Genomic DNA, 7,340 nt, shown 5'->3' on the forward strand with positions numbered 1-7,340 from the left:
TTCATATTCTCATTCTCTCATTGTTCATATAGACCCTCATACTCTTTCTTTTTCATTTTTTCTTCATTCCCATGAAATTATTTGAGTGTTCTTGTTAGTTTTCTTCTATTTTAACTTATTTATGCAAATATTTTCAACTTATTTTCATATTTAATTGTTGCTTAGTATGGATTTCATCTTCTATTTGTGTCGTTGTTTGATTTTGGATTTTAGTCGATTTATATTAATTTTAATGGAATTTTAAAAAGGTTTTGCTTTGTTTCATGCCTGATGTTAGTGTAAGAAGTTTTTGTAGTAGGAATTCAATAGCAAAGGGTTACGTACGAGGGTCCATAACACAAACTCATACAAGTATAAGAGTTCATTAGATCATTTCAATTATGTTTTCATATCTTTGTCCTTACCATCCAACTTTGGCACATATTTATCCACTCACATTCACATGGCACAAAATTGCATTACCAAGTCTAGACCATCAAGTATTATACTTTTAGCTTAAGTACAGTTATCACACCAATATACATTCAATGTCATGCACAAATCCTCAACAGTTAATATAATCACAGAAATGCCCATTCCACACAAAAATTTGGAGGGTCTCCCTTTTTCAAAATACATTATAGCTTATAGACTGTTGTGCGGACCTATTGTTCCTTTACAGGCACAAATAAGAAACAACATATTTATAAATAAACTAGACTAGAAATAATCTGAACATGTCAATTCTATTAGATAGAACATTTGAAGAAAAGGAAACACGACAATTGAAATCCTTAGTTAGTGTGACAGATCCAAATGTAACCCATCCCCACAAAAAAACATGTAATGTCCCCAAATGCTTCAAATAAACATATAATACTGAAGTAAGGTATAACTGTGAAGCCCTAATCTTTTGGGTCTAGAATGTGAACGAGCTTCAATAGCCCTAGGAACATCAATGGTGGTCGGTGGTAATTGGAACACATAAAATGGGGGCTTTATTATCCCCGATAATCTTAATGGTAGTAACCTCAACAAGTGGCGGTGGAGTGATGTCAATCCAGAGTCTATATTCTAGGCGTGGCCGTCACTCAAAACCATTGCTGGCTCGAGCGAATCGTTGGCCTGGCATACTATCACATTGAATACTGACTAATGTGGAAACTTTTAAAAGATGAGCATACAATGCAATAACTTAGAAAACAATTCAATATAATTTTATAGTTGAAAATCTGATAACTATGCATATATTTGTAAAATAATGGTGAAATCCATAATTCAACTGACTCGTCTATAAAGCCTCTAACATATTAAAAATAAATTATCAGGACAAAACCGCAGGTTACCTGAATACTCTACCAGTGAAATATACAAACTACTAATTCTCAAAATAAATTGGCAACCTACGAAAAGGAAGGGGGTCTCGCTAAAGCTGGAGAAAAGGGATCCAATGATGCATTTGTTGTCCATCTTGAATCCTGTATCTGCATCATTAAAAGATAAAATATTAAATAAAATCAATGCATGAAATGTGCAACATGTAAAATAGATGATAAATAAATTTGAAGATAGACTAAAATAAGTCAACTGAGAAGCTAAGACATGTTCTATATCACAACTCAAAAATGGGTGTGATGGAATTCATTTTATCCCACTAAAACAAGTCAGCATAAAATCCAATATAAATAGGAAATGCGGAAGTCAATAGAATGAAAGACTAAAATAGTTTCAATAATACGGATAACATAATATAACTCAAATATGACCTCCAAAATCTGGTTATCACGTGTACAAGTCTATAATGTAATATAATAGATTCAAAAGAAATATAAGTCTCAATGTCATTATTTCTACAACAAAACAAGAATATAATAAAGGAGTACGAGGCGTCTGTTGAGATGATAAGCAACTATATCAAAATCTTCCACAATAAGCCTCGGACGTAGTAGAAGAAAAGAAGGATTAATCACGATGACCCGAACTCATAACCTACACAAGTGTAGAAGCAAGTGAGTGAGTACCAAACAACATGATATTCAACAAGCAAACAACTAACTCTAAGTAAAGTAATATGGAACAGAAATACTCCCAACACTTCAATCAAACCTCCACAACTACAAACAACCCAACCAAATATTCCACAATTTATAAAGCACACAACATGTATGGTAACACTTCAGCATAAACAAGACATCAATACAAATATTTCATATTCATCAATCGCAAATTCCATGACAAGCACTCACAAAGATCTCAATGATGTGCAATGCAATGAAATGAGCTGTCAAAGACAGTGATGCATGTCTTTCATAACAATACACACCCGCTGAATATCAGGCTAGGAACTATGAGGAATCCACAAGGTCCTTGTACCCGTTGGAACCATTTTCTATCAACATATTCATCAATTGCCGAAATTATTTTCTATTGAAATCATCATCAAAATAGATATCATCACAATATTTCAAAACCAATGCTAATAGGCATGTTAACACAAATAGTGAGAAGATGACAAATTCCATAACAATATACAATTCATATCAACAAAATCTTGATATATCACTAATAAAGAGTCAAATATAACCATTTAAATCATCCACCATACATCACAAATCAATAAACCATCAGTTTTCTTTTCATTTCTCTTTTTCATCGTTAGAATCATTCAATATGAACATGTGACCACAATTATCAAACCCTTCACCAACTTCCATTACTCTCCAACACATACATAAGAAATATAAGGTTTTATATACTTACCAAAGGATCAAAAAGTACACTTGCTTTAAACACATAATCAATCAATCTGATACTTGAGCTTTTCCTCTCCGTTGAGTCTATAAATCAACACAATCTATTCAAAGATGGAATCACAACAAGAATTCAAACTAACAACATTCATATCAAAGATTTTAGAAATCAGGGCCAAATTGACCCAAAAACTCATTTCCAAAAAGTAGGGTTAATTTTGAAAATTTATGTAACATCATGTTATCTAAAGAATTTACAACTCACTAATAAAAACAACTCCAAAAATTGACTTGAAATCAGCACTCAATCACCACTTATTTCGAACCTAGAATTGTTGAAAAAATTTCCAAACTTTGAAGTTCAAAACCAATAAATTGAGGTTTAAAATCATAAATAATAAGCGGAAAATGAAGATTTAGGGTTATGAATACTTACACAAAAGATTTATCACAAAAAAAACCATTTGAAATGGCTTCCCAAGAGTTCTCAAAGCTCAAAAATGGTGAAATAGGGTTGAAACCCCAACTCAAACATAAAATATTTCTTGAAAAATATCTTACCAAAGGCATAAAAAAGTTCAGATATGAAATTTCATCGAAAATGGAGTTAACATCGACTTTAAAATTCTCAATTTATTAAATTTTAACTTTACCGAAAAAATCCCAAATTTTACGCAATTAATATGAGGAAAAATAATTGATGAATCAATATATTTATGCCAAAATCAGTTTATCCAAAACATAAGGATCCTAATTATATCTTTTTTTTTATCAAAAATACAATCCAAATCAATAGAACCCTAATTTTTCCATGAAATTCACGAATACAGAAAGACAATCAGATGAAGAAATCACGAGAGATAGTTAAATTGAAGATCATATACTAACTCCCATATTAAATCGAGAAGAAAGCAACAAGAATCACTCCATTCTAAGCTTTAGAACTCTCAATATGTTCAAAATACCAAATGAATAGTCTGGAATTTAAATACCTGAATAACAATGTTTTGCACCAGAAACCATCACTTTAATTTTTTTACTAAAAAGGCCGTAACTCCCTCATACGATAGCGAAATAACTCAATTCTTTTTCTCAAGAATTTCGAATCATAATACAGACCTACTCGATTAATCAAAGCTCAATTTCATGCTAGTTTACCTAGTCAAATATTATTTCTGCTTGGTAAATAAGTTTTTATATTTTTTGATAAAAGTCCATTCTCGACTTAGCAAAAATTCCCCAAACTTCGCAAATCATTCCTATAATTCATGCTCAAACTTTTAAAAGTTTTGAAGTAATTTTATGATCTTTAAATGTCACAAACCAAGCTAGGCCCTAGGGGTGATACGACGGTTAGAATTCTGAGGGATCCCAACCAATCCTCTTAGCATACATCGCATAGATAAGTTAAGTAAAAGACATCAATAAAAGCATAAGCGAAAGATAAGTCTCAAACTGAAATCTCGAATAGAAATAAAGCTCAAAACAATACGTCTAAATAATCGGAGTTACATACTCAATGAACATTTAAACATGCCTCTACTAGTCTAGATGGGGCATAGGACATGCTCCTAGCTCACTAACATGAAAGTAAAAGTCATAGGAATATAAGAAGTCATGAAGTGTCACGTCCTCGAAACATGAGGACTTACCAACAATGGAAGTAGTACTCAAACTCTAGCTACAAGTGGGACGTGCGTCATGGTTGTCGGAGCCTACATTATGATACAGTATAAGTAAAAAACATGCGTTAGTCATGGAATGCACTAAGTATATAAAAAGTATGCATGAACAATGATAATAGGACATAGACAATATGAACATGGGATGCATGACTAATATCTTGAAAACATGAGTAAAACTTGAAAACATTTGAATATCATAATCTGATTTGGCGTACTCTCATAGTCTTTGAGACTTTAGGTACTAAAGGTGTTTTAAGGTTGAGGAGGTTAGCTGTGCTTTTAGCCGGATGAGGAAGGGGAGAGTGACAAGGCCCGATGAGATTCCGATAGACTTTTGGAAGAACACTGACAAGGTAGATTTAGAGTGGTTGACTAAGTTATTTAATGTTATTTTAAAGACTGCTAAGATTCCTGATAAATGGAGGTGGAATACTATGGTTCCATTATACAAGAACAAGGGTGATATCCAAAACTGTAATAATTATAGGGGTATCAAACTTCTAAGCCATACTATGAAGATTTAGGAGAGAGTGGTGGAGATGAGGGTGAGGAGAGGAGTGTCAATCTCAGAGAACCAGTTTGGGTTCATGCCGGGGTGGTCGACTACTAAAGCAATCCATCTTATGCAGAGACTGATGGAGAAATTTAGAGAAAGAAAAAAAGATCTCCATATGGTGTTCATTGACCTTGAAAAGGCTTATGACAAAGTACCAAGAGATGTTCTCTGTAGGTGTATGGAGGTTAAATGTGTCCCAATAGTATATATTATGACGATAAAGGACATGTATGATGGAACCAAGACTCGGGTTAGGATGGTGGGAGGTGAGTAAGAGCATTTTCCTGTTGAGGTGGGACTATATTAGGGATTGGTGTTGAGCCCTTTTCTTTTTGCCTTGGTGATGGATGAGCTGACACGGTCTATTTAGGAGGAGGTTCCATAGTGTATGCTATTTGCGGACGATATAGTTGTGATTGATGATACTCGGGATGGAGTTAATGATAGGTTGGAGGTTTGGAGACAAATGCTGGAGTCCAAAGGGTTCAGATTGCGCAGGAACAAAATAGAATACTTGGAGTGCAAATTTAGTGTTGTGATGGAGGAAGAAGGCAGGGAAGTGAGGCTTTCCATCTGCCCTATCCCCAAGACAGAAAGCTTTAAATACCTTGGTTCCATCATCTAAAGTAGCGAAGACATTGATAATGATGTCACACACCGCATTGGGGTAACATGGTTGAAATGGAGACTAGCTTCTGGAGTCTTGTGTGATAGGAAGGTACTGCCTAAACTTAAATGTAAGTTCTATAGAATGGTGGTTAGACCAGCGTTGTTATATGGAGTGGAGTGCTAGCCAGTAAAGAACTCCCATATTCAGAAGATGCATGTTGCGGAGATCAGGATGCTGAGATGGATGTGTGAACACACTAGGAGTGATAAGATCAGAAATGAGGTTATTTTGGAGAAGGTGGGAGTGGCATCCATGGTTGACAAGATGAGAGAAGCGAGATTAAGATCATTTGGGCAGTGCAGAGAAGGGGTATCGATGCCCGAGTTAGGAGGTGTTAGCGGTTGGATTTGGGGGCTATGCGGAGGGGTAGGGGTAGACCAAAAAAATATTGGAGAGAGGTGATTAGACAAGATATGATAATACTCTATATCATCGAGGACATAACCTTAGATAGAAAATAGTGGAGGTCGCGGATTAGGGTAGAAGGCTAGTAGGGATATAATAGTGTCTTACCGTATATCGATTTAGGGTAGTCGTAGGTCTAAGCGTGCCTTTATAGTTGTGTTGCTATTGCCTTTGATTATTGCAGTACTTTGCTATAGTTATTGTTCTTGTCTTGTAAATTTTGCATTGCATTTTATTTTTATTTTTATTGTTATTTCTATTTTTACTATTTATTTATTTATTTTATTTTATTATTTTTTCTTTTTTTCTTTTTTCTTTATGCTATATATATTATTTTTTTCTCTCGTATTTGAAACTATGACCTTTAAGCTGAGGGAATTTCAGAAATAACCTCTCTATCTCTATGAGGTAGTGGTAAGGTCTGCGTACATCCAACCCTCCAGACCCCATTTGTGGGATTCCATTGGGTATGTTGTTGTTGTATTTGAATATCATAATCATATGCTCAATGCATTATAAACATCATGAGAGCTTATACCTTACATATACCTTTGTGGGATAGGACCTTAACCGACAGTTAAGACCATGCAAGCTATAACATGAAATCCGATGTAACTCTCACATCGAGAAGAGAAAGGCTACTTACCAAGGTAGACTTCGTGTGAACATCTTTAACTTTGAGCTACCTATAAATCCACTATCTAGGCCATAAAGTCAATCTATGCGGGCAACGTAGTTAGGGACTAGAGGTTGCTACTAGGGTTCTCTTGGGTCTCTACTTGAGCTTTTAGACCAAACCCCACCTCAATGTCTCTTTGGTGCATAGTCAATACCCTATGGAATTCATAAATCATAGTCATTAACATCATTAGGAAATGCTATAATTAATACCAATCCAGCATCATATGAAAGTCATAAGAGTAGCTCATTAAGATGATTGATTCATACAAGAAAACCTTTGGTCTTTATGAATCGGTGAGAGTGAGAAAATCATTCACCATATTTAAATGAGTGTGTGAGAAAAACCCATCACAATATTTATACTTGCTTGAAATATCATTGAAATCATAATTCATCATCATTCATTACTTTATGAGTCATTCATAATTCCTTGAGGATCATTCATAAATCGTTCATAAAAAATCTTTATCAATCATAATTATAATTCTTAAATTCATACTTGAAAATAGCACAAGGCATGGGCCTATGAAAATCAACTTGAAATAATGTAATAAAATTTAAATCATGGATAATTATATCAATGATAATGAAATAAAATACAATTGAATTGACCT

Source organism: Solanum dulcamara, chromosome 6, assembly GCF_947179165.1.
Source record: "Solanum dulcamara chromosome 6, daSolDulc1.2, whole genome shotgun sequence".
Lineage (NCBI taxonomy): Eukaryota > Viridiplantae > Streptophyta > Magnoliopsida > Solanales > Solanaceae > Solanum > Solanum dulcamara.